Consider the following 26,972-nt stretch of genomic DNA (forward strand, 5'->3'; position numbering starts at 1 on the left):
TGATTCTCTCTGCTCATGCTGACGGCGGCGCAGGCGCGACCTGTGGGCGGGCCTTATGAATATGCCGCTACTGTTGGCTCTCAGGGGTGTCAGTCACTACAGCACAATCAGTGATTGGATGAATTGCGTGCTATTGCCCAGTGGTGTAGTCGAGTGCATCAAGTAAAGAAAAAAAATTATCTAATTGAAAAAAATTATTTTGTCCAGAACAGAGCGACACGACTCGATTTAAACTGTTAAAGAAGAGCTAATATACTAAGAATGCTCTGGTCTGACCGATTGTCTCTCTGCTTTATTTTATAATAAATATCTCTGTGTCTAAAGTTCCCAATGTCCTGTACTCTCAACTTTTGTATAGTAGTACTAGTCATAATTTTTACACCAGGCATGAATAAAAGGGATGTTTTTTTATTTCCTGTTTCGAAAACCACTGGAAAACAACGTGTATAGAGGAATGAAAATATGGAATCATTTACCATTGATATCACACATTTTTACAAGAAAAATGAGTTAAAAAAAATATTTAAAGGAACATTTAATGGAACAATATATAGTAAATTGTTGATTTTGATATTTGGAATGAATGTTGGGTTAGTATGTTTCATTGACTTGACTTTTTATTGTTGTTGATTAAATGTAGTTTGACAATGACAATGATTGGAATTATTATTATTAAAAAAAAATTTTCAGTTCCTATCATAATTTTGACATTTGGGCGTTATTGTTTAGCTATTGACCTATGTTTTCAAATGTTCTGCTGTGTTTTTGTCTCGATCGGACTTACGGTTTCGAAGATAATCGCAATTTTTTTAAGCGCTAAATGACAACAGAACCAATCTGACATCAGAAATGAGGAAAACGTACAGGTCAGAAGAGTAAAAGCACAGAATATCATGATCATCTTGTGATTTGGTCCGTGTGACGTGTAAAGATGAGCAGTGCTGTAGAATAATGCTGAGATGATCAGAGAGAGAAACTTTAAGACAGTCAAGAAGCTTGTTTGACTTGAACCGGCGCTGCACAGACCGATCGGTGAATGACATCTAAATACCGCGAGAGCGAATAGAGAGCAGACGGCTCCTTATGTTTTTGAATTGCTCTAGCGGTACTTTGATGTCATAAACCGATCGGTCTGTGCAGCGCCTGTTCAAGTCGAACAAGCTTAAGATCTCTGAGAGGGAGGAGCCACTGAAAGACCCGCCCACCCCGTACAATAGACACGCCCACATCATACAATAGAAAGGCACACATCACTGGAAAGGCAATTTTTGTAATTGTTTACACAGCTATCACAATTGCATTAACTATATGTAGTGGGTTGGTAGTGGGGATGTATGTGTTTTTCTTTTAGTTTGATTGACGTCATGGCAGAATGCGTTTAGCGTAATTTCCGCTTAAGGAAGTTAAAAGAGGCGTGGCACATTATTGTGGGAGACGCACATGGTTGTTTGGCGTGGCATTGCTGTACGCGGGAAGAGCTTTTGAATCTGCATGCCGAAGTTATCGCCTGCTAGTTTATGTTGCCAATAATCCCCGGGTAGGTTATGCGATTTATTATGTATGATAAAAGCAGAGTATTGTTTGTTCCTGAGTATCCGTGTTGCATGTGTTATAGTAACAAACCTGAAATCACGGTCATTCACGTGGAGTGCACGCCTCATACTAATCAGCTTTCCTGTCCATGTTGCTGGTGACGAGGGAGGGGTAGGTTGTTTGATTTTATTACGTATAAGGGAAAATGAGCATTGTTTTAAGCATGTGTTATATGTGTTATAGTAACAAACCTGAAATCCCGGTCATTCACGTGGAGTTGTACGCCTCATATTAATCAGCTTTCTGTCCATGCTGCTGGTGACGAGGGAGGGGTAGGTTGTTCGATTTTTATTACGTACAAGAGAAAATAGAGTATTGTGTTGAGCATGTGTTGTATGTGTTATAGTAACAAACCTGAAACCACGGTCATGCACGTGGAGCTGTACGTCTCATATTAAGCAGCATCGTGTTCGTGATTTGTGACACATGGTGCAGGTAGTGAAATGTTTTATGTGGTTTTATATTTTGTATAGAGATATATAAATGAAAGGTATAGTCTAGATGTTATTTGTATATTCCAATGTTATACCAATGTAGGTGTGTTAAACATGTATTATGTGTTGACAGATTATCCGGCAGCCGATGGCACTAGACCACTGCTTTTTCCCAGTACTTAAAGTTTGTTTTTAATTGAGTTTTTTTTGTTTGTATAAATTTGTTTTGGATCAGAAGTACTGAAACTTCGTTTTCTTTGGTTGATTGTTGTATTGTATATTGTGATTATTATTTATTTTTTTGTTCCTTTATCTAACTTTGTTTAGAAGTATTGTAAACTTCGTTTTCTTTGGTTGATTGTTGTATTGTATATTGTGATTATTATTTCTTTTTTTTTTGTTTCTTTTATTTAACTTTGTTTGGCCATTTTAGGGGGCTGGGTAGGCTACTGGAAGCGGCTATATTTTCCATCTTAGGAGGTGGTGTGATGCAGTGATAACACTATTTTTGGATTGCTGTGGTTGTATATTTCATTCAACACGTGTGTTACAATTTTCCCGGGTTGCACTTAAATAAGTGGAGATCGTTGCTTCCAGCTCAAGACTTGTATACCTGATTCAATCTGGTCGCCCTCCTTATTATGGCCATTCCATTTGTTTGTATTGGGTGTATGATTATGATGTTTAGTATTTGCTCCCAGTAAATGTTTTAAGAGTCATTTTAAAGAAATAAAGACCGTGTACCTCACTATTGCCTATACTTTCATTCAATTGAACAACTTGAGCGAGTTTAATTCCCCACTAATTATAGACGGCGGAGGTCCGCCTTGTTACAATTGGCGTAGTCGTGCAGGATTTTCGTATTAAGGCTGTGGGTGTATGGTGCACGGTTTTTTTTTTCTCCTTCTCCTTTTCTTTTTTTTTAAATGGTGTTGTGTACTGGGAAAAGCAGTGGTTGAAGACCTGGATCATCGCTAAAGGGCTGGGAGCACCGGTTGGGAACAGTAGATTGTTCATGTGCTGAGTGATAGACATATCAATTTTCTCTTCTTTTTTTCCCCTTTTTTTTTTTTCTTCACAGTATGGCAGAAGAAATGGCAATACAATTGCAGGCATTAACTGAATTGGTACAACAATTGCAGTCAGAAAATGCTAGGCTTAGAGAAGAAACCACCCAGAGAGTGATAGCTATCCCGGCTAGTGATTCGTTGGAGGGCCCTTCCTCTGTGACTATTCCTGTTACTAATTCTTTACCAATTCCTGTGTCTGGACCATCTCTTCCAGTGGTAACAGAGCGGTATGTTTATGTCCCAAGGGAAAGAAAGTGTCCGCATTTCTCAGGAAAGGCTTCCCAGGATTCTTTGGGAGTTGAGGACTGGATAGAGGAGGTGCGTAGCTCTTTGACTTTACGTCATATGTCAGAAAATGAACAAGCTTTTTTTGTTTTCAATTTACTGGAAGGTGAGGCAAAGGCTGAGATGAAGTTTAGGACCCCTGCAGAAAGAAATACTGCAGAAAAGATTTTTTCCATCCTTCGGGAGACCTATGGTTGTTCTAAATCTTACATAGGTCTGCAGACTCAGTTCTTTCAACGAAAACAGATGGAGGGAGAATCGCTGAGGGAATATTCTCATGCCCTTATGTCTCTTATTGAGTCAGTTAAGCGACGAGACCCACAATGTTTTGCTAATCCTGATTCTGTTCTTAGGGACCAGTTTATCGAGCATGTTAGGGATAGCATGTTGAGACGAGAGTTAAAGAGAAGGGTACGTATGGAACCTTCTGCCTCCTTTTTGGATATTCGTACTGAAGCTATCCAATGGGTAGAAAAAGGAGAACGCATGGCTAGTCAGAGGCCCCGTGCTTATTCATATAGTGCTCAGGGCAGGGCTGCGGAGATTCAAACAAATGTAGCTGCAGTACAGCCAGTAGATGAGCTAATAGAATTAAAGGAATGCTTGCGTAAGCAACAAGCACAATTAGACTCTATTATGAGACATCTTGAACCACCAGTGTTTCCTAAGAGGTATGATGGGCGTCCACGTGGTGCTAATTTTCCCTACCAGCCAGATGGTAAACCCATATGTATTCGTTGCAATAAAGCAGGTCATATTGCTAGGTTTTGCAAGGTAGATCTGAAGTCATCTCAGCATGTTGCTGGAGGGGATGGCCCACGAAGTTCAAGTCAGTCCAACGTTACATCTAGAGCCACTGTTGATCACTCGGAAAACTAGAACCCTCCGGTGCTGGTGCCCAGGCATCGGAAGGGGAGTTTTCGGGTTTTAAAGGACAGGATGGTATTAAGCTTATAGGGAACTGTCCTACGGTAGAAATGATAATTGGGGGGTTACCTGTAGCTTGTTTGTTAGACACCGGTTCTATGGTGACCACGATTACCGAACAATTTTTTTTTGAACATCTTCAGCCGTCTTTGGGAACAGAGTTGCAGTCTTGCAACTGGCTAAAGTTAAAGGCTGCTAATGGTCTCGCTATCCCATATTTGGGCTACTTGGAGGTGGATGTCCAAGTATTGGGCAGATTACTTCCTGGTATGGGAATTCTAGTAGTGAAGAATCCAGAGGGAGTGCGGGGTCAGGGGCAGCATGGCCATATCGCCGGCTTGTTAGGAATGAACGTAATCAATCAGTGTTATCAAGAGTTATTTATCCAGCATGGAGATTCTTTGTTTCAGCACCTAGGGGTACAAGCTTCAGGAAAAGAATGGAAGAAGGCAATGGCGGAATGCAGACAGCTTGATCGTGTCCTGGACACAGGGTTAGTTGGCCGCGTTCGGGTTCGTCCCGGACCTGCTGTTCTGGTTCCAGCTGGTACTTTAAAGTTTGTTTCTGCTATTTGTCACACTGGATTAGGATCTACATTTTCTTCAGGTTTGTTGGAGCCTTTGCCTTTGGAGAATTGTCACTTACCTTGTAGAGGTCGACCGATATGGTTTTTTTCAGGCCGATGCCGATGCCGATCTTTTGAAATCCGGGTCGGCCGATGGCCGATTAATGCTGCCGATTTATTTTGGCCGATATTTGGCCGATTATGTGCTTGTTTTTAACCTCTATTTGAAAGATAAAATATAACACAAATTATTACTTAAGATCGACAAGATTTCTCAACAAAAACATTTATTGAACACTTGACCAAATCTGCACTTGTTGTGACCTTGAGATATGTTTGGTAATTGTACCTGAATGAATTGAAAATTTATTTGCTACATTTCAGACTAATATATTTGTTTTCCTTAAAATTTGTATTAACAGTAACTTAAACACTTTGCAGTTTGAATGATGTCTTTTATAAACAAAATGACAGAGTATGTTTTTATGTTTCCACTGTTCGATCGCATCCGCGCCTCTCTCACACACACACACACACACACACACACACACACACACACACACACACACACACACACACACAAATATAAGTAAACACTTTGCGACTTTAAACACACGCGACTTTTCGATCGCGCCCCTCTCTCCCTCTCCCTCTCCCACACACCATATTCCAGCAATGCAATCTTACATCGCAGCCTATTTTTTACAGTCTATGATCGCAGCCTGCTTCAGAGCTAAAGCGGGGCTACAGATTAGGTGTCCCCAAAGAACCCGCGTATCTAACAGTAGTTCCGCATTACATGAATTAATTTGCACGCGAGTTTTATTTATTTTTATACCATGTATTCTCAGTGTAAATTTATACACCGAACCGTGACGCCCGTACCGTTTCGGTTCAATACGAATACATGTACCGTTCCACCCCTAGTCTACATTGAAATACAGTCACACATTACACTGTTTGGCCAACATATTAACCGTGTTTAATCCAGCTACTAGTATGCTAAAGTTAACAGCTGACTAGCGTCACGTTTCTAACGTCCGTTTTCAGAGCATCCAAGAGAAGCACAGGCATAACAGTAGCACCGAAATGAAGCACAGAAATCCGCATTGATATTCGGTCCGGTAAATAACGGTCGTTAAGGCACCAGTGCCGTATTAGCACCGGGTCTGTCTGTAGCTACCCAACCCTAGCGACGACGCTAGAAAAGCAAAGCCAGCCCTTCACTAACCTATGGTCACTTTTTTATTACTTATTTCTCTGCATTGAGTGACAACCCTCTCAAATATAAGACACACAAAACAGAACAAATAAAAGTATCAGATTCTCTGTTTGTAAATTGCAAAATTCTTGCTTACTTATTTTGACATGATAGCAACCCTTCTGCTGTGATAATGCAACCTCAACTACGCTATCAATATCCAAAGTAGCCGAACGTCATGTCGCCTATTCATATTTTTTCTCGAAGTTGGCAGTAACATATCAAAAGGTTTTAATTAAATATAAAGGAGTTTTCTCCAAGGAACTTAGCTCCTTCCTTAGGCACTGGATGAGGTCTGCTCACTCTGCTGGAGAATGACTCTAGGCGCAGCGTGCGTCGAACACGTGTTCCACAACAACAACAACACTAGGCTGCCCACAGATGCGCCCGCCTAATAATCGGCTTGATATACTGGATATTGGCCGATGCCGATTATGTTAAAAAATTCAAAAAATCGGCCGATTAATCGTCCGACCGATTGATCGGTCGACCCCTATTACCTTGTGATTTGATCATATCTGCTGCATTTCTGTCAGTAGCTCAGGGGAGGCTGGAGGTACCTGTCGTAAACTTAGGGACTCAGGATCGGTGGATCCAACCTAAGGTAGTTCTTGGAGACTTTCATCTAGTTTCAGTGCAGTCTACAACACAAGTAGAGTTCAATTCCCAGAGTTCCACTGGAGAGCAGGTAGCTGTAGTCCAAGCGGTGGCAGTGGAAGAACTCCCCTCTGTGGATTTTTCACAGTTAGTTTGCCCTAATCTGTCTTCTCAGGAAGTATTGGAGGCCCGTACTCTTCTGGAGAGGTATAGTGACATCTTTAGTCGTGGGGAAGGTGATTTGGGCTGTGCTACCTTGGTTGAGCATACAATACCTTTGATAGACGAGACTCCAGTGCGACAGCGTTATCGTAGGTTACCTCCTTCTCAGTACGATCAGGTAAAGAGGCATATCCAAGAGCTGATAGATCAAGGAGTGGTAAAGCAGAGTTGCAGTCCATATGCATCTCCAATTGTTGTTGTACAAAAGAAGGATGGTTCAATTAGGCTGTGTGTAGACTATAGACAACTGAATTTAAGAACTCGTAAGGACGCCTTCCCTCTCCCACGGATTGAGGAGTCCTTGGATGCTTTGGCTGGGGCTAGGTTGTTTAGTACCTTAGATCTAGCTAGCGGATACAACCAGGTTCCTGTAGCCAGTCAAGATCAAGAGAAGACTGCGTTTTGCACTCCCTTTGGGCTCTTCGAGTTTACTAGGATGCCCTTTGGGTTGTGCAATGCGCCGAGTACCTTCCAGCGCCTCATGGAAAGGATATTTGGTGACCAACGATTTCATGCTTTGCTTTTATATCTTGACGATATAGTGGTCTTTTCAACTTCTTTCCAGCAGCATTTGGAGAGGTTAGAAATGGTGCTGAGACGTCTCCAGCAATATCACTTGAAATTGAAGCTACAAAAGTGCCATCTGTTCCAGACTGAAGTGAAATATTTAGGGCACATTATTTCGGCAGAGGGAGTAGCTACTGACCCCGAAAAGGTTAGTGTTGTTGCCCAGTGGCGAAGGCCTAGTAGTGTGACAGAATTGCGTTCCTTTTTGGGCTTTGCTTCATATTATCGCCGATTTGTTGAAGGGTTTGCTTCGGTTGCTGCACCCTTGCATAAGTTGGTGGGAGCACTGCAAGGTGGTAAGAGGGTGGTTCGTAGAACTACAGGCTCCTTTGAACAACATTGGAGTGATAATTGTGAGAGAGCTTTTGTGATCCTTAAAGAGAAGTTGGTGCATACTCCGGTGTTGGGGTATGCAGACTTTTCTAAACCTTTTATTTTGGAAATTGATGCGAGTCACCGTGGTCTCGGAGCAGTTTTGTCTCAAGACCAGGGGGGACAGACTAGGCCTATCGCATTTGCCAGTAGAGGTTTGCGGCCCCCTGAAACGAATATGTCAAATTATAGCTCGATGAAATTGGAGCTTTTGGCTTTAAAATGGTCAATAACGGAGAAGTTCAGGGAATACCTAATGGGCAACAGGTTCATTGTGTATACCGATAATAACCCCTTGAGTTATTTGCAAACTGCAAAATTGGCAGCCGTAGAACAGCGTTGGGCTTCTCAGCTGGCTCTTTTTGATTTTGACCTTCGGTATCGACCAGGGGCGGCTAATCGTAACGCGGACGCATTATCACGTCTTCCCTCCCCCACTATGAGTAGTCAGATGATGAGCAGTGCCGGGACTGTAGTTCCAGTTGAGGTTATTTTACATCAGCCGGCTGTTAAGTCAAACCCCCATGTCGCTAATGCCTCGGCTATAAATGCTGTACCAGTGCGAGAGAAATGTGATCTCTTTGCATTGCAGGCCTCCGATCCGGTGATTGGAAGTTTCCTGAGACACTGGAGGAGGGGAACACTGCCCTCAAAGGGAGAAGTAGATCAGAGCCAGGTAGGCCTTAGGGAGTTGGTTAGGCAGTGGCCTCGGATTAGGGAGGATAAAGGAGTGTTATACCGTCAAGTACAGCTTCCACCGGCAGGAGAGACCGTCTTGCAGTTATTACTCCCTATTGCTTTACGGACTGAGGTTCTTAACAATGTGCACAATAACCATGGCCATCAGGGTGTCGAGCGAACCATGACCTTGCTAAGGGAAAGATGCTATTGGCCAGGAATGTGGAAGGATGTTAAACAGTGGTGCAGTGCATGTGAGCGGTGTGTACTGGCTAAGGCCACACAGCCTAAATTCCGCACCTTTATGGGAAGTCTAACTGCATCCCGACCTTTAGAAATCCTTGCAATTGATTTCACTCTCATGGAACGAGCTAGCAACGGTCAAGAGAATGTTCTGGTGGTGACCGACGTGTTTTCCAAGTTTACTCAAGCCTTTGCAACCTCAGATCAGAGAGCAAGGACCGTGGCTAAAATACTGGTGGAAAAGTGGTTTTGTGTGTATGGCGTACCTAAGCGTATACATTCGGATCAAGGCCGTAGCTTTGAGAGTGAGTTGTTTAAACATCTTTGTGACCTTTATGGGATTCAAAAGAGTCGTACTACCCCATATCACCCTCAGGGGAACGGGCAGTGCGAACGTTTCAATCGAACGTTGCATGATTTGTTGAGGACTTTGCCTCCAGATAAGAAAGGGAAGTGGCCACACTTCCTTCCGCAACTGTTGTTTGCGTATAACACCACTGTTCATCAGTCCACACAGCACTCCCCTTACGAACTTATGTTTGGTCAGAAGCCACAGTTGCCGATTGATTTCCTCTTGGGTGCAGCGGAGGAAGAGTTGGTAGGAGGCCATGTGAGCGACTGGATTCTCCAACATAAAGAGCATTTGTCTTTAGTTTATGATCGTGCACGGAGGTATCTGGAGGAGAAGGCCCCATACCAGGGAGTAGTGCTACCAAATGATGCATCTATACTTGCTCCAGGCACGTTGGTTTATTGTAGGAGTCACCCTTTGGGGCGCAATAAGATCCAAGATGCATGGTCTCCTAGCATGTTTGAAGTAGTAGAATGTAAGGATGGCCTTGGAAATGTTTACGAAGTGCGACGTCGAGATGGCACAGGTCCTTCTAAGTGCCTTCATAGATCTGAGTTAAAACCGGTCCCGACTTCACATATCAGCATGGTCCCGGTGGTAGAGGGAGGAGTAGAGAGTGGTGAAGGAGTGGAGGAGGAGATTGAATTGGAGGAAGGTGATGGATTGGTGGTGGAAGTTACTGTCTCCCACCCAAGTACTTTAGGTCAAGTAAGTGAGGGGCAAATTGAAACAGGAATACAGTTGCGTCCATATTCTTGTTCTGGAGGTCAGGTAGATTGTTTTAGGGGGACGGGGGACCAGAGTGTTACACCAAGTGAAAGTTTGGCTTCACCTGAAAATGCAGGGTGTGGTGGTCCGTCTGCTCTAAGTGGTAATGGATTAGGCAGAGAGGATATAGTTCCTCCCTCAGTTAGGCGAACTACACGTCCCACTGCTGGATGTCACCCAAATCCATTTCGATTACCTCAGCCTGTATCTCAAGAGTTGGGTCCTAGTGATGCAGTAGTGAGTTCACATTTAACAGCATTTAGACCATGGTTATAGGAGTATTATGAGGAATTCACCGGGACGGCGAATTGTTCTAAAGTGGGGGTGTGTGTAGTGGGTTGGTAGTGGGGATGTATGTGTTTTTCTTTTAGTTTGATTGACGTCATGGCAGAATGCGTTTAGCGTAATTTCCGCTTAAGGAAGTTAAAAGAGGCGTGGCACATTATTGTGGGAGACGCACATGGTTGTTTGGCGTGGCATTGCTGTACGCGGGAAGAGCTTTTGAATCTGCATGCCGAAGTTATCGCCTGCTAGTTTATGTTGCCAATAATCCCCGGGTAGGTTATGCGATTTATTATGTATGATAAAAGCAGAGTATTGTTTGTTCCTGAGTATCCGTGTTGCATGTGTTATAGTAACAAACCTGAAATCACGGTCATTCACGTGGAGTGCACGCCTCATACTAATCAGCTTTCCTGTCCATGTTGCTGGTGACGAGGGAGGGGTAGGTTGTTTGATTTTATTACGTATAAGGGAAAATGAGCATTGTTTTAAGCATGTGTTATATGTGTTATAGTAACAAACCTGAAATCCCGGTCATTCACGTGGAGTTGTACGCCTCATATTAATCAGCTTTCTGTCCATGCTGCTGGTGACGAGGGAGGGGTAGGTTGTTCGATTTTTATTACGTACAAGAGAAAATAGAGTATTGTGTTGAGCATGTGTTGTATGTGTTATAGTAACAAACCTGAAACCACGGTCATGCACGTGGAGCTGTACGTCTCATATTAAGCAGCATCGTGTTCGTGATTTGTGACACATGGTGCAGGTAGTGAAATGTTTTATGTGGTTTTATATTTTGTATAGAGATATATAAATGAAAGGTTGTAACGGAGAGCAGATCACCAGTTGCATGGTGATTAAATCAAATTAATTAATTCAGTCTAAATCTACAAAACCCCTGTCTCGCTCTGACTCAAGCTATTCTCACATTCCAAAGAACTCTCATTTACGACACCTCTGCTGTTTTGAGATTGCTCTACGCAAGACGTGCAGCCCAAACGGCGCCGAAAAATGGTGTAAATCATTGACTATCTCTCACTCTACATGATCTCTTACGTCTAAACCAACAGAGACCGTCTGTTTATGGCCGGGAGAGCCTCACGCTGACCAATGAGAGCGATCCCGAAAGCACTCCCCCCCTAGGGAGTCCCTCGGACACTGATTTACACATAGACACTAATTAACTCTTCACAACAATAAAACAGTGTTTTAGAGACCAGATGCCCAAAACATGCGTTCTGTGCCTAATACATCAATTCAAGGACTCAAACGCACGTACACACATTTACACCCTCACCCTCCCCGGCTCGGAAAGCCAAAAGTTCAACGCATGGTGTGAACCCTGTTTGACACCACACACACACACACACACACACACACACACACACACACAGAGAAACACACGCAGGTCCACCACGTGGGACTCAAATCCTTGTATGAAATATTTTAAATGTATTTTCTTGATGTGTGTCTGATCCCCTGTCCCAAATATTATGCCTATGTAGTTTGTTGGCCTGTAATCACTCTGTGGTGTCCACAATTACAAGAAATGATGTACCTCCTTGATTTCAGATATTAGAACTGTCATTCGCGGTATTGCCGTGTTCCACGAACAACAACGATGCTGAATCTTTAACACAAAATATCAGAGAATGCATTGTTTTATTAAATACCAGTGGTATTAAGTTATGGACGAATTCATCGTTCAAAACCCCGCGGAAAAGGAGGCGTATAGACCTCAAAACGTCAGGAGGTGGGCCCATACGTTGTTAAAGACGATTGGCCCACGTACGTGAGGGAGGCGTGAGTTTAGCCCTTTAAAATTGCGCGCCCCTCTTCCTCTAATCGCAGTCCGCCAGAGAGAAAGAAGACACGCCTCCTTCCCTCAAGGAAGCTCCGCTCGCTTTTTATTTTCCTTTTATTTCCAAGTCTTTTCTTAGAACTACTATAGTATAGTCTTCTGAAACCAACCCACAAAATCAACTTAAGGCTAAAGATAATCTTTGCTGAGTCTTCGCTCGCTTCAAGTCGCCACGGCAACCAGAACGCTGTGACCACGTGATCCCGGTGTCTTTACCCAACACAGACGAAAGCACCCAAGGAAGGCCGATCTTTCAAACAGAGTAACGTAGATCTTTTAAATTTGCAATCTGAAGGAAATGCTGTTTAAAGTTGCCTAAATATTACTAAGAAACGTTGGGGTTTTGTGGTGAATGACTGAAACTGTTTCTATCTCTCCCTCTAAATTCTCTTTCACACACACAAACATACACGTTCACGCACACACATACTCTCACCCACGTGTGCCGAGATAAACACACTGCCACGTGCTCACGGAGCTGTCGGCAAACCCATCTCTCCTTACAAAACGCTACCCTCTCAACATCTCACACGAACACCTAAAATCATTCTTATCTCCATTCTTCACTATTAGTTTCCTCTCTCTCTCTCTCAAACCTTTTTATTTTGTTGTATTTCTGTATTACGATCGTTATATTGCTTGTTTTGTTTATGCATTTTTACTCCTGCGTGATTTTAAATGATTGTGTAATCGCTAGCTTGTTTAAATAAACTTTGTTAAATCATTTGAATTAAGTTTGCCTGTTTTGTTTCAAATTCTGAGTCCCTGAGTAGTGCAGATCTTACCTTATAAGCTCTACGATTTCTTTTATTCTTAAAAGAAACCTAAAATTGTCTAAAACACGAAGATAATTATCTTCTTTGTGGCCACAAGAAAGTGTTATCTATCAGTGTTAAAGACGCCCGATTTCTGTTCATGAATCATACATTCTGTCTGCTGGACGGCCAATCTGTGTGATAAATGAACAGTCTTCAACTTTTACCTCAAATTCCCCCAAATTGAGTAAATTCTACCCGTCTCTATCAGTGATTATTACAAGTAACTGTGTAATCGCTGATACAAGCCGAGGTTGTGACCTATTCCCTAATTTGAATAAATTAATTTATGGAAGCAACAGATGCATATTCACATTGATGAATATTACCGCTAATTTGAGCTAATTAATTCCCCAACACAAAGTCATTGTTGTTACATAAATATTGGTTTTTTGAATGCGGGCACTCTCATACTCAGTTTTGATGCAAATTGTGCAATTTGATATTCATGTGTGATTTTTGAAAGTTTAACGTTTTTATGCGCGTTTGAATCTTGTAACGTTACTGAATAAGTATTGAATTACTGAATAAGTCGACTCGAAAAACTGATCAAAGGGCAAAAAGCCATAACCCACCAGTTAAGTCTGGTCGTGGAGAAAAACTGCAGTTAAGTTTACAGTATTGTTGCGAGTCCAAAATTAGAGGAAAATAAACATCTATTTTACTTGACCGTACATGTAATTCTGTTTTAATACCTGTGTTGGAACAAAGGAGTCCATCAGGCATTGTTACCGGTACTTCTGTAAATCCCGAGAGCAAAGTAAGCTACTCCGGTCAGAAAGAATATTCTATTGCATGTCGCTAGCTACGACACATTACGGGTTAAACCACTGGCTTCGCTAACCAGCAAAAAAAAAAACCCGCGTTATAGTTTCTGCACAGAACAGAAACAAAAGATCCGCCGTGATCTCTCAAGAATTTATTTGCAGTGTAATTTATGTGTTTGCAAAAGGTCTGCGTGACCTTTTTAAAGAATTTAGTTGCAGTGTGATTTTTTTTTTTTGTGTGTTTGTAAAAGGCCTGCACGGGTGAAATTGCGATTGCTGAAGTCAATCCTACAGGCGTGTATTGTTCTCATGTTTTAAATTTACCACCTCGTGTCTTTGTTCCGCGTAAGCGCAACACTGCCACCGCGTGGTCGACGACGGGGTAAACACCCGTCGGCCATTTCCTTCCGCCTTGATTTTTGGTGATAAAAAGTAAATAAATAAATTCGCGGTCGTAAGTATCTAAGACGCTGTTTAAATACATATTTGTATTTACAGCTCGCTAAGTTCGTTTAAAACAACCCTTGTATTTTGGACTGAGACAGTTTATTGTGAATTTAAATTCCCAGAAAGGAAACCGGAAATTATAGAGTGTCTCAATCCAAAAGCACTGATAGTTCACCCGGAAGAGGACAGTGCCCCACGTGGCCACACCCCTCCAGGTCAACTATCCCTCTTCTCCTCGGGGTCACTATACCCTGCTGTGTTTTCCACTTTTAAATCTACATTGATGATTCTGTTTGGGTTTACTCCCGTTTTTAAATAATCATTTAATAACGACTTCAATGTTATAGTGATTATTTTATTTTGTTGTTGAAATCCTTCCATTTCTAAAAGAAAAAAAAATTTTTTTTTTGTTATTTCCAATCATCATACCCCTGAGAAAGACAGAGCCCCCTAGTGGAAGCTCCCTGTCCAAGTCAGCTTTCTACAAATTTACTCTGTTGAATTTCATTCCATAGATGCTGATTTCGAATGATTAGTTTGTAATCATTACAAAATAACTTAAGTGTTGTTTGATTGTTATAAATAACCATTCGAATTCTCTGTTAAGGTACCCCAGGATTATTTGGATTTGATTTTAAGCCAATTTTGAATTAAAAGTTTAAGTGTGTCCAACAGTTAAGGCGAACCGACGAGAGGAAGAGCGCCCCCTAGAGGCTCTATTAAACCACTACAGTGGTCTACCGCACCGCTTCTCCTGTTTCCGCCTACATCGAGAAACCGCTAACCATCTTCTGTTTCACCTTTAACTGACAAGACCATACACCCTTTTAATTCGGTTTTTCCGTTTCAAGGTTGGTTTAATTTTACTTTTTTTTTCTTTTTTTTTCTGCGAAGTTTTACCTTGTTATTATTGTTTTACCACATAACCCATTTGGTGTAAGCAAGAAATCTTAATTCACTTTAGAGTCCCTTGTTTCACTCCATGTTGTGGCTCTTATAGGCAAGAATCTCAGCACTTGCAGTGGACTACAGGAGTCCCGGGTCGCCCTCTGTGGGTGAGTCTCCCGACTGACGTTTCCGACACTGACCGTGCGGTGACCCTTGAGTTTCTCTTACCTCTGTCACGGGCGGCGGCACGCAGTACGTGACCTCAGCAATCCGGTGCTTCGGAGTGTCAGCCATAAACACCGACGCAAGAGTCAATTGTTGGGACCGCTGCGCAAACACTAGGCAGCCCCTGCCACCGTTCTGCGACGCACTCACCTTTGCATTGCGTTTGGTTGGTTGATATCTCCGGAACTACTAGGATTGTGTTAAAAGTCACCCTGTTTGAGGGGTCGTGTCCGTGAGCAGAGTAACGGAGAATCCAAGGTCACGGCGGCCAGGTGTTCGGGGCGCCAGGAAGGTTGACCGCGCTCGGGGAGGGCCGGCCGGGGCAACCTCCGTCCATTTCAGGTAAGACTAAATCATTTGAAAAAAAAAAGAGAAAACTTTGCCTCCCAATATAAGCCACATAATCTTAAATATCTCCCCCAAGGCACATCCTTTGTGCTATTAGTGTCCAAATTACAGCTCAGATCAAATCACTGATATTTTTGTTTTGTTTTTGTGTTCAATTTCTGTTTCTTCCTTCCCTTTAAATCCTCGCCTACTCGTGCCTTGCATGTTCTTTGGTAACTTGTTTTTCAGTGCACCAACGAGACCCCAGAAAGCTAAGTAATAGAGGGACAACTGAACAGTCTCTATTCCGGGTCCTAGGCTGACCCGCCTAACTGTCTAAAGTCAGTTAGCCCAAAGTTCTATAGACGGCACACCGTCCTATAGTTTATTAGCTTCACGACACGATTGCATTGGCCCTTCTTGTGTGTGTGTGTGTTGTGTCTTCTCTCGCCTACAGTGAGTCAACATGTCGCGCTCACCCAGCCCTGCAGCTCACTGGAGTAGCCTACAGGCGTGGTTGGCCGCCATGACCTCCGGTTGCCTATCCAAAGACTTCGGTGACCCAAAACTCCTGACCCAACAGGAACTGGACGCCAACGTGGACCAGATCATGTCCCAGGACCCCACGCAGGCCTACAGTTCAAAAGAATGGAGTCGCCTCATCGGGAGTCTCTCTCACTACCTGGTGTCCCAGGCACGTCTGCTGGAGGAGGACAAAGCCCAGCTGGAAAAGGACAAAGCCCAGCTGGAAAAGGACAAAGCCCAGCTGGAAAAGGACAAAGCCCAGCTGGAAAAGGACAAAGCCAAGCTGGAAAAGGACACCGCTGGACTAAAAACTCAGCTAAAGGAGGCCTGCAAACAAAAGGAGCTGGCACAACAACAACTGGACGAGCTACTTCTGGGAACTGAGGAGGAAACACACCCGGAACTACAACAGGAAGTGGAAAGACTACAACAGGAAGTGGAAGGACTACAACAGGAAGTGGAAAGATTACAGCAGGCCCTGGAGGACCTGCGTCTGGACACGGACAGGACAGTGGAGGCGGAGAAACAGACCACGGCTGCCCTAAATTCCAAGCTGCTACGTGGAGAGGATCTGCTAGCAAGAGCACGCACAGAATTAACGGACAGAGACGCTAGAGTCAAAGTGTGTGAAACATTTTTGCAGAAAGCCCGAGCTGAAATTGACGAGCTCATCCAACAAAGACATGAGCTTAAGGGCGAGCTGGACCTGGTCCACTGTGAACTCAAACATGTGTACGACCTACAAGATAAGCGGGAGGGGGAGACACACACCACCCCGTCTCTCCTTACCCGCGAACCTGCACTTCACAGCCGAACTCTTAAAGCTAAAGAAGAAGAGGAAAGCCCACGTCCTGACACTATCTCACCTGCGGGCCCCGTCCCGGAAAGACGAGCCACCAGTCACCGCACAGCCTCTAAAGAACTGGACAAGCTGGCAAGGAACATCCCTACATTCAACCCAAATCCAGCAGGTGGCAACGACGTGCACTCTTATTTAACCGATATTGAATTTCACTTGCAAACTGTGGACAATGTCACGACTTGGGACAAGTTATATCTCCTTCGGACCACTTCTGGGCGCATCGTGAGAAGTTTCCTGGATCGCCAGCCAGAATCCGTTAAAACGAACTATCCACAACTACGACAAGCCCTGATCCGTGAATTCTCTGATCCAGACTCGGACCAAGGCATCATTGCGGCAATGGACCTCAAACAAGCTCGTCTGGAAACACCGCAAGCCTACTACGAACGTCTGCGGCTCGCCTACTTCGGACCGAGGAATGAGGCACACATGGAAGAGGATGTGAGTTTCAAAACGCTTTTTCTGCGGAATCTCCACCCAAGTCAAAGTGCGCACCTGGGCGTTCTAGTCTGTCCACGGACCCTGTCAATTCAACAGTTACGTGACCTGGCCCACAAAGCGTACGTAAAACAAAAGACTGTGTCTGAAAAACCTGTAAAATACCCCACAGTGTGTGCCGTCGCTGCGCCCGGTCCAGAACTTGCCCTGGAGGGTGCACAGCCTGCCAACTACGAACCCGGCAACAAACAGTCCCGACCGTTCCAAGCCGGCAGAGGACAACGAAACCGGGGGGGTGTCCGCCCAAGGCCGCAAAATGATCGTTTCGGTGGATCCTGGGACCGGCATCGCTTCCCCCACAACCAAAAAGGCGGAGGCAGCTGGGAAGCCGACCGCAACCCCAGAAAGGGCCGACCCCGATCTCCCCGAACCGCAAGCCCAGATAAACGGCCAAGGGACCCCTCTCGACATGACAACGGTAAACCCAAAATGGAGCCCACATCCGATAGAAACAGTGCAGCCACGCCCGAAGAAGCAGAACTCATAAGAGCACTGAGAAATCTTGTCCAAAAGAAACCTCACAAGGAAGACAAAGATAAACCAGACACCGCATGACTAGCCCACAGGCCTGAAACCAATGCTCCTCACGCTGACAGCCCACCTGAAACTATTGTTAAACCTCAGACTGCTGAACTCGCTGTCACATCACAAAATGACAGCTCCACTCACTCCCTCAAACTGACAGCCCCGCAAAACACTGCTGTCAAACCAAAGACTATCGAACTCGCTGCTGCATCACCAAATGACAGCTCAACTCACTCCCTCCAGCTGACAACAACACTTCCTGCACAAGACTGCAGCAGCTCTCACAACAAAATGCCAGACAGCGCTGTCCTAGTAATCTGCACCAACAACGAGACACTAGAGACCTACCCCCACTGCTTGTCAATCAACACACAAGAGCCCATGCCACAACTCCTGGGCAACCTCATTGAGAGAGGAGTGGCACGAAAACTGTACTTAACCATCACCTTAGAAAAGGAAATGCAGCTCGAAGCCCTGGTGGACACAGGTTCTGACCTAACGCTAATTTCTGCTCAACTATTTCAAAAACTCAAGTGTGAAGCGCAAAGACAAAACCGAACTCTTAAATTCCACACTTGTGAGCTGAACGTGCAGTCATACAGCCAGAACGACATCCAGCTAAAGAACTTAGCTCCCATTCACCTGGCAATCGGTCCTATGAGCGTAGTCCACCCTGTGTATATTTCCCCTGTGAACACTTATCAATTTCTCATAGGCAAGGACCTGCTGGACCGTTTTGAACCCTTGTTGGACTTCAAGCATCTACAAATTTGGGCTCAGGTGCGCGAACCCCTCCCCCTCCAGCCGTACAAATCCATTGAGCCAGAATGCCAAGCCACAAGGATCGTGGAAATTCCCTCAGCCAGATCTGAGGATGAAATCCCCACAGCTGTTCAGGGTTCAAGTTCGCTACTCTGCACGTTCAGACCAACGCCAGACTCCGATAATTACTGCCCCCAGGTGAAAACTCCCCTGCAGCTGCAGGACGTAACCGCAACAGACATTATCCTGGCACTATGGGCAGACAACTCAGCTATAAGCTTGTCACTATTCAATGCCATTCTTGAAAAGACTCCAGACCTGCCCTACACCTGTAAACGCACCCGTTTCCCTTTGAACCCAGAACCAACCTCATTGACATCTGCCAAAGGGATCTGTGCCTTGAACTTGACATGGAATCACCGGCACTTGACCCATTACTTCCTGATCCTGGAAGACCCAGCTCACGACGTCTACATTGGAGCAGACATCTTGATTCGCCTCAAGGCTCATGTGGACATGTTTAATGAGGTTGTATGGGCCCCATTGATTTCACTGCCACCTGTTCCCATCAGTCATGACAATCTACTGTCAGGTCAGACCATCCCTGAAGTCTGCACCCTCATCAACGAACAAGGAACAGTTGTACCTGCTTACACGAAAGGCGTCGCCGTGCGCCTCAACCTGCGACAGGGCCAAACCCTAAACCACACACTGGCTTTCTTCCAACCTTCACCTGAATGTGTAGAACTCGGACTCACCCTCGAAGCCACACCCCTCACTGAAGTGTCATCTCGGGTAGTCTACATTCTGTTCAACAATTGCACAGCAGCTGACATCAGCATCCCCAAAGCCTACCGACTGGGATGGCTAGTCAGTAATGACTTTCATGACTTTGAACTGATACTACCCGTAATAGGGCCCATTCCACCTGCACTGATACCTGAGGGACATACTGACAATACATTGTTCACAGCACCCTTCCAATTCATTGCCATCACATCTGTCATGTCGGTAGCCAAACACCGTGTGTGCAGAACAGAGCTGACAGAGGATCAACACCTCACAGTGTACACAGTCTCCCACCAGCCCGTCAGTGAAGCTGACGCACCTGCCATGCCGGTTGAAACCAACCAGACTGATGACAAACCAACAGAGGAACCATACCAAGGTTTCGAATTGCAAGTGCAACAAATTCTACAGGATGCTGATGCCCTTCAGGATGATGCAGACCGCCAAAGACTAAAACAAGTCCTATACAAGTTCAAAGAATCATTTGCGAAAGACTCTTTAGACTGTGGTCTGACGGACCTCCACACAGTGCGTATCCCCACGCACCCTGAGGCTCCGCCCACCTTTGTCAAGCAATACAAGATTCCCATTGCCTCACACGAACCGGTGCGGGAAATCATCGAATCAATGCTTGAGAAAAATGTCATTCGAGCCTGCAACAGCACATACTCTGCGCCACTATGGCCTGTTCTCAAGCCTAATGGAAAGTGGAGACCAACCATCGACTATCGCAAATTAAATCAACAGGTGCCATTGTCACGATGGCCCATGACTCAGCTGGAACAGGAAATCCCACAAATCAGAGGAGCCACCATCTTCTCTACACTCGATGTGGCCTCTGGATTCTGGACCATTCCAGTACACCCTGACGACCAACACAAGCTAGCATTCACGTTTGGCAACCGACAGTACACCTTCAACAGGTGTCCGTTCGGATATGCAAACTCACCAGCTGAATTCAACATATTCCTGAACAAAGCATGCCCAGACGCCAGGATGAGAGGTAACCTGATTTACGTCGACGATGTGCTTATGAAAAGCACGACGGTGGCAGACCACCTAAAAGAAATTGACTATGTTTTAAACCAGTTATCTGCTGCCGGCGCCAAAATAGCCCTCCACAAGGGACAATGGTGTAAAAGCAAGGTCAATTACGTTGGCTTGCTCATTGGACCACATGGCATTGAACCACAATCAAACCGTATTCATGCCATTCAAAACATCAAGCCTCCCACTAACGTCTCAGAACTTCGAAGCTTTCTGGGAGTTTGCAACTACTCCCGACAGTTCATCGAAAACTACTCAGACATCGCCAGGCCTCTAACGACCTTATTGAAAAAGGACTGCCCTTTCGTCTGGTCAGATGCTCAAGAACACGCTATGGTAGAACTAAAAAGACATTTATGCACAGCTCCATGCCTTGCTTACCCTGATCCACAGAAAGAATTCCACCTGGAAGCTGGGTTTTCAAACCAATGTCTCAGTGCTGGCCTATACCAACAACATGACCAAGACAAGAAGGTAGTCGCATATGCCAGCAAGACACTTCTCCCTCCAGAATGTAAATTCTCAGACTGCGAAAAAGCTTTGCTCTGTACAGTGTGGGCAATTCAGCGCTTCTCCAACTACATTGGTGCACAAAAAGTCATCATAGAAACATGCCACCAGCCCGTCATGTTCCTCAATAGCCAGCGAATCCGCGACGGCGTTGTCACTAATTCACGCATTGCTACATGGCTAATGGCTCTCCAAGGACGAAACGTCGAGGCAAGATATGCACAAAACCACAAATCCGCTCTAGGTAACGGCTTGGCGGCCTGTCAAAACTGCTCTGACAACTCTCCTGCCGCAACGCTGAACACACCTGAGCCCCAAGAACCACCACTGACCTGCCACAGGTACTTTGACAAGAATGCGTGCGAAGGCATGCCCACAGCCTACGTAGACGGATGCTCCTACAACAGCGAGGGCATCCTAAAAGCAGGTGCAGGGGTACTGTGGGTGAACGACCACCCATGCCCACCACAACACTTCAAGCTAGGCCCCAAGTCATCACAGTATGCAGAAATCGCAGCAATTCTCATAACTCTGCAAATCGCAGCATCAAACAACATCAAAGAACTTCTCATCTGCACAGACTCTAACTATGCCAGACTCAGTTTTGTATGCCATCTCCAGACCTGGAAACAGAATGGTTTCAAAACTGCTAACAACAAGCCTGTAAAACACCAACACCTGTTCCAGGAATGTGATAACATCACAACGACACACGATCTCGCCGTGTACTGGAAAAAGGTAAAAGGACACTCCAAACTCCCAGGCCAAGACAAAGACTTCAATGACCACACTGACGCCCTCGCAAAAGCGGGCGCCCTACACGGTGAACCGTGGAATTCCCCGAAACCCTCACCCACCCCCGATGTAGCAGTGCTAACCCGAAGCAAGAAACCATCACCTGCTACTGCACCTGCTTCGCAGATGCTGTCACTAACCCCACAAATTTCAAACAACGACCTTGCTGAAATGCAAGCCTCAGACACTGCCATAAAGACTATGATTCTCCACCTCAAAGACCCCTCCCCCAACCCAATCGCACCGTCTGACACCACTGATAACTCAGATCTCAGACACTTACACAACAGCAGACACATGCTGCGTGTGCGGGACGACATTTTATGGTTTGTCACCGATGACACCACTTCGCCCAAGCTTGTCGTGCCCCGATGTCAAAGGGGGGAGATGATAAACCACGCCCACAACGCACCTTATGCGGGGCACCACGGTATCAGAGCCACGTATGAGACACTTAGACAAGTGGCATACTGGCCAGGTATGCAGCAGGATGTGGCAGAGTATGTGAGAGAATGCCTGGTCTGCTGTCAGTTTCACCCAACAAACCTGACTCACAGAGCCCCGTTGCAACGCAGAGGAATCACATTTCCCTGGTCAGATCTCCAAATTGATTGGGTGGGACCGCTGCCCAGATCGAGCAGAGGTAACAAATACTTTCTCACGGTGGTGTGTCAGTTTACCAAGTGGGTAGAGTGTTTGCCAGCACCTAACGACACCGCCCAAACAACGGCATATCTCCTGATGAACCACATCTTCTCCCGATTCGGGTTGCCACTGAGAGTCAATTCAGATCGAGGTACCCATTTCACCGCAGAGATCATGCAAAAGATCTGGAGAATTCTAGGGGTACAAGCCAAACTTCACATCAGTCACCATCCGATCTCATCCGGACAGGTAGAAAGGTCTAACCGAACGGTGGTCGCCATGTTGAGAAAATATGTGTCGGCTAACCAGAAAGACTGGGATGTGAAACTTCCCCTGGTGCTGATGGCTATCCGAGCCACACCACAGGAATCCACCAGAGTGGCTCCATTTGAACTCATGACTGGGAGGCAGATGACTCTGCCCTTACACCTGTTGTACCAACCAGGAGACAACAACCTCGTCACTGCCTACACTACGTCCCAATATCTGGACGAGCTCCATAGACACTTGAAAACAACTTTTGCTTTCGCTCAGCAACACCTGAAGACCAGCGCTGAAGGCCAGAAAGCCTTTTACGACAAAAAGGCATCACACCAAGAACTCAGTGTGGGCGACAAAGTCCTGTACTACAGTTTCGCCTTGCCACCCAAGCAACTGTCAAAAAAGTTTCTGCCTCACTGGACTGGACCACATGAAATTGTGAACAAACTCTCTCCTGTAGCATACCAGATCCAGCTTAAACGGGGACCAAGAGAACCCGTTCTCAAATGGGTCCACCGAAATCAAATTAAAAGATATGTGGCCCGTAGTAGGGACAGACAAGAAGAGGCCAATACAAACTAAACTCAACCGCCCTTCAAGCATTGTCTCGACTACCCATCCGGAACACTTCACCTGTGGTGCAAACATGGACAGCAGCTGATACCGCACTATGCATTACCAGCATCCTCGGACACGCCCTAGCTTTGGGTTTGGCCTATATCCTGTACAGAAGGATCAACGCAATTCGAACCTCCACAGCCAAGCTCACAGAGGCAGTCTCCGTCGGCTTCAGGAGAAACCTCCGGAAGGATGACTCCCCACTAGAGCAAGCTGAAGACCTCATCGAGCTCACGCTGCAGTCCTAAGCAACACCCGTGTGCAGCCTCTTCCCATCCATGCACCTGCCATCTGACCGTTGTTACCGTGATGACTCGACTAGGCCCATACACGCCCGGTCGACTCATCAAAAGGGGGAATGTAACGGAGAGCAGATCACCAGTTGCATGGTGATTAAATCAAATTAATTAATTCAGTCTAAATCTACAAAACCCCTGTCTCGCTCTGACTCAAGCTATTCTCACATTCCAAAGAACTCTCATTTACGACACCTCTGCTGTTTTGAGATTGCTCTACGCAAGACGTGCAGCCCAAACGGCGCCGAAAAATGGTGTAAATCATTGACTATCTCTCACTCTACATGATCTCTTACGTCTAAACCAACAGAGACCGTCTGTTTATGGCCGGGAGAGCCTCACGCTGACCAATGAGAGCGATCCCGAAAGCACTCCCCCCCTAGGGAGTCCCTCGGACACTGATTTACACATAGACACTAATTAACTCTTCACAACAATAAAACAGTGTTTTAGAGACCAGATGCCCAAAACATGCGTTCTGTGCCTAATACATCAATTCAAGGACTCAAACGCACGTACACACATTTACACCCTCACCCTCCCCGGCTCGGAAAGCCAAAAGTTCAACGCATGGTGTGAACCCTGTTTGACACCACACACACACACACACACACACACACACACAGAGAAACACACGCAGGTCCACCACGTGGGACTCAAATCCTTGTATGAAATATTTTAAATGTATTTTCTTGATGTGTGTCTGATCCCCTGTCCCAAATATTATGCCTATGTAGTTTGTTGGCCTGTAATCACTCTGTGGTGTCCACAATTACAAGAAATGATGTACCTCCTTGATTTCAGATATTAGAACTGTCATTCGCGGTATTGCCGTGTTCCACGAACAACAACGATGCTGAATCTTTAACACAAAATATCAGAGAATGCATTGTTTTATTAAATACCAGTGGTATTAAGTTATGGACGAATTCATCGTTCAAAACCCCGCGGAAAAGGAGGCGTATAGACCTCAAAACGTCAGGAGGTGGGCCCATACGTTGTTAAAGACGATTGGCCCACGTACGTGAGGGAGGCGTGAGTTTAGCCCTTTAAAATTGCGCGCCCCTCTTCCTCTAATCGCAGTCCGCCAGAGAGAAAGAAGACACGCCTCCTTCCCTCAAGGAAGCTCCGCTCGCTTTTTATTTTCCTTTTATTTCCAAGTCTTTTCTTAGAACTACTATAGTATAGTCTTCTGAAACCAACCCACAAAATCAACTTAAGGCTAAAGATAATCTTTGCTGAGTCTTCGCTCGCTTCAAGTCGCCACGGCAACCAGAACGCTGTGACCACGTGATCCCGGTGTCTTTACCCAACACAGACGAAAGCACCCAAGGAAGGCCGATCTTTCAAACAGAGTAACGTAGATCTTTTAAATTTGCAATCTGAAGGAAATGCTGTTTAAAGTTGCCTAAATATTACTAAGAAACGTTGGGGTTTTGTGGTGAATGACTGAAACTGTTTCTATCTCTCCCTCTAAATTCTCTTTCACACACACAAACATACACGTTCACGCACACACATACTCTCACCCACGTGTGCCGAGATAAACACACTGCCACGTGCTCACGGAGCTGTCGGCAAACCCATCTCTCCTTACAAAACGCTACCCTCTCAACATCTCACACGAACACCTAAAATCATTCTTATCTCCATTCTTCACTATTAGTTTCCTCTCTCTCTCTCTCAAACCTTTTTATTTTGTTGTATTTCTGTATTACGATCGTTATATTGCTTGTTTTGTTTATGCATTTTTACTCCTGCGTGATTTTAAATGATTGTGTAATCGCTAGCTTGTTTAAATAAACTTTGTTAAATCATTTGAATTAAGTTTGCCTGTTTTGTTTCAAATTCTGAGTCCCTGAGTAGTGCAGATCTTACCTTATAAGCTCTACGATTTCTTTTATTCTTAAAAGAAACCTAAAATTGTCTAAAACACGAAGATAATTATCTTCTTTGTGGCCACAAGAAAGTGTTATCTATCAGTGTTAAAGACGCCCGATTTCTGTTCATGAATCATACATTCTGTCTGCTGGACGGCCAATCTGTGTGATAAATGAACAGTCTTCAACTTTTACCTCAAATTCCCCCAAATTGAGTAAATTCTACCCGTCTCTATCAGTGATTATTACAAGTAACTGTGTAATCGCTGATACAAGCCGAGGTTGTGACCTATTCCCTAATTTGAATAAATTAATTTATGGAAGCAACAGATGCATATTCACATTGATGAATATTACCGCTAATTTGAGCTAATTAATTCCCCAACACAAAGTCATTGTTGTTACAAGGTATAGTCTAGATGTTATTTGTATATTCCAATGTTATACCAATGTAGGTGTGTTAAACATGTATTATGTGTTGACAGATTATCCGGCAGCCGATGGCACTAGACCACTGCTTTTTCCCAGTACTTAAAGTTTGTTTTTAATTGAGTTTTTTTTGTTTGTATAAATTTGTTTTGGATCAGAAGTACTGAAACTTCGTTTTCTTTGGTTGATTGTTGTATTGTATATTGTGATTATTATTTATTTTTTTGTTCCTTTATCTAACTTTGTTTAGAAGTATTGTAAACTTCGTTTTCTTTGGTTGATTGTTGTATTGTATATTGTGATTATTATTTCTTTTTTTTTGTTTCTTTTATTTAACTTTGTTTGGCCATTTTAGGGGGCTGGGTAGGCTACTGGAAGCGGCTATATTTTCCATCTTAGGAGGTGGTGTGATGCAGTGATAACACTATTTTTGGATTGCTGTGGTTGTATATTTCATTCAACACGTGTGTTACAATTTTCCCGGGTTGCACTTAAATAAGTGGAGATCGTTGCTTCCAGCTCAAGACTTGTATACCTGATTCAATCTGGTCGCCCTCCTTATTATGGCCATTCCATTTGTTTGTATTGGGTGTATGATTATGATGTTTAGTATTTGCTCCCAGTAAATGTTTTAAGAGTCATTTTAAAGAAATAAAGACCGTGTACCTCACTATTGCCTATACTTTCATTCAATTGAACAACTTGAGCGAGTTTAATTCCCCACTAATTATAGACGGCGGAGGTCCGCCTTGTTACATATAAAAACTATTTTCAGAAGTAACAAACATTGTTATTGTTTTACGGTGTGTACTTTACTCTTAACACCTTTTACCTATTTATTTATTATTCTCAGGTAAGGTAAAGAAAGTCAAATCTGACCTAAACCGTAAGCATTCAAAAGGTACTTACAATTTGGTCAGAAGACTCCTCTGTGGTATGTTCTCATTAAAAGTCTTCCAGCATCATAAATCTCAGTAGGCAGAT

General features: G+C 44.5%; 2 long non-coding RNA genes across 2 annotated transcripts; both read left to right on the forward strand.

Moving 5' to 3' along the window:
- The first annotated feature begins 1,320 nt into the window (after window positions 1-1,320).
- Window positions 1,321-4,953, forward strand: LOC309512592. The gene is made up of 3 exons (XR_014211096.1): window positions 1,321-1,537; window positions 1,616-1,704; window positions 1,777-4,953. It is a non-coding gene; the product is annotated as an uncharacterized lncRNA (long non-coding RNA).
- A 1,684-nt stretch (window positions 4,954-6,637) lies between these two features.
- LOC309512623 lies at window positions 6,638-26,747 on the forward strand. Its single transcript, XR_014211109.1, has 3 exons — window positions 6,638-10,658; window positions 10,731-11,037; window positions 25,968-26,747. It is a non-coding gene; the product is annotated as an uncharacterized lncRNA (long non-coding RNA).
- The last annotated feature ends 225 nt before the right edge of the window (window positions 26,748-26,972 follow it).

This window comes from Leuciscus leuciscus (genome assembly GCF_965113295.1).
Source record: "Leuciscus leuciscus genome assembly, chromosome: 1".
NCBI lineage: Eukaryota > Metazoa > Chordata > Actinopteri > Cypriniformes > Leuciscidae > Leuciscus > Leuciscus leuciscus.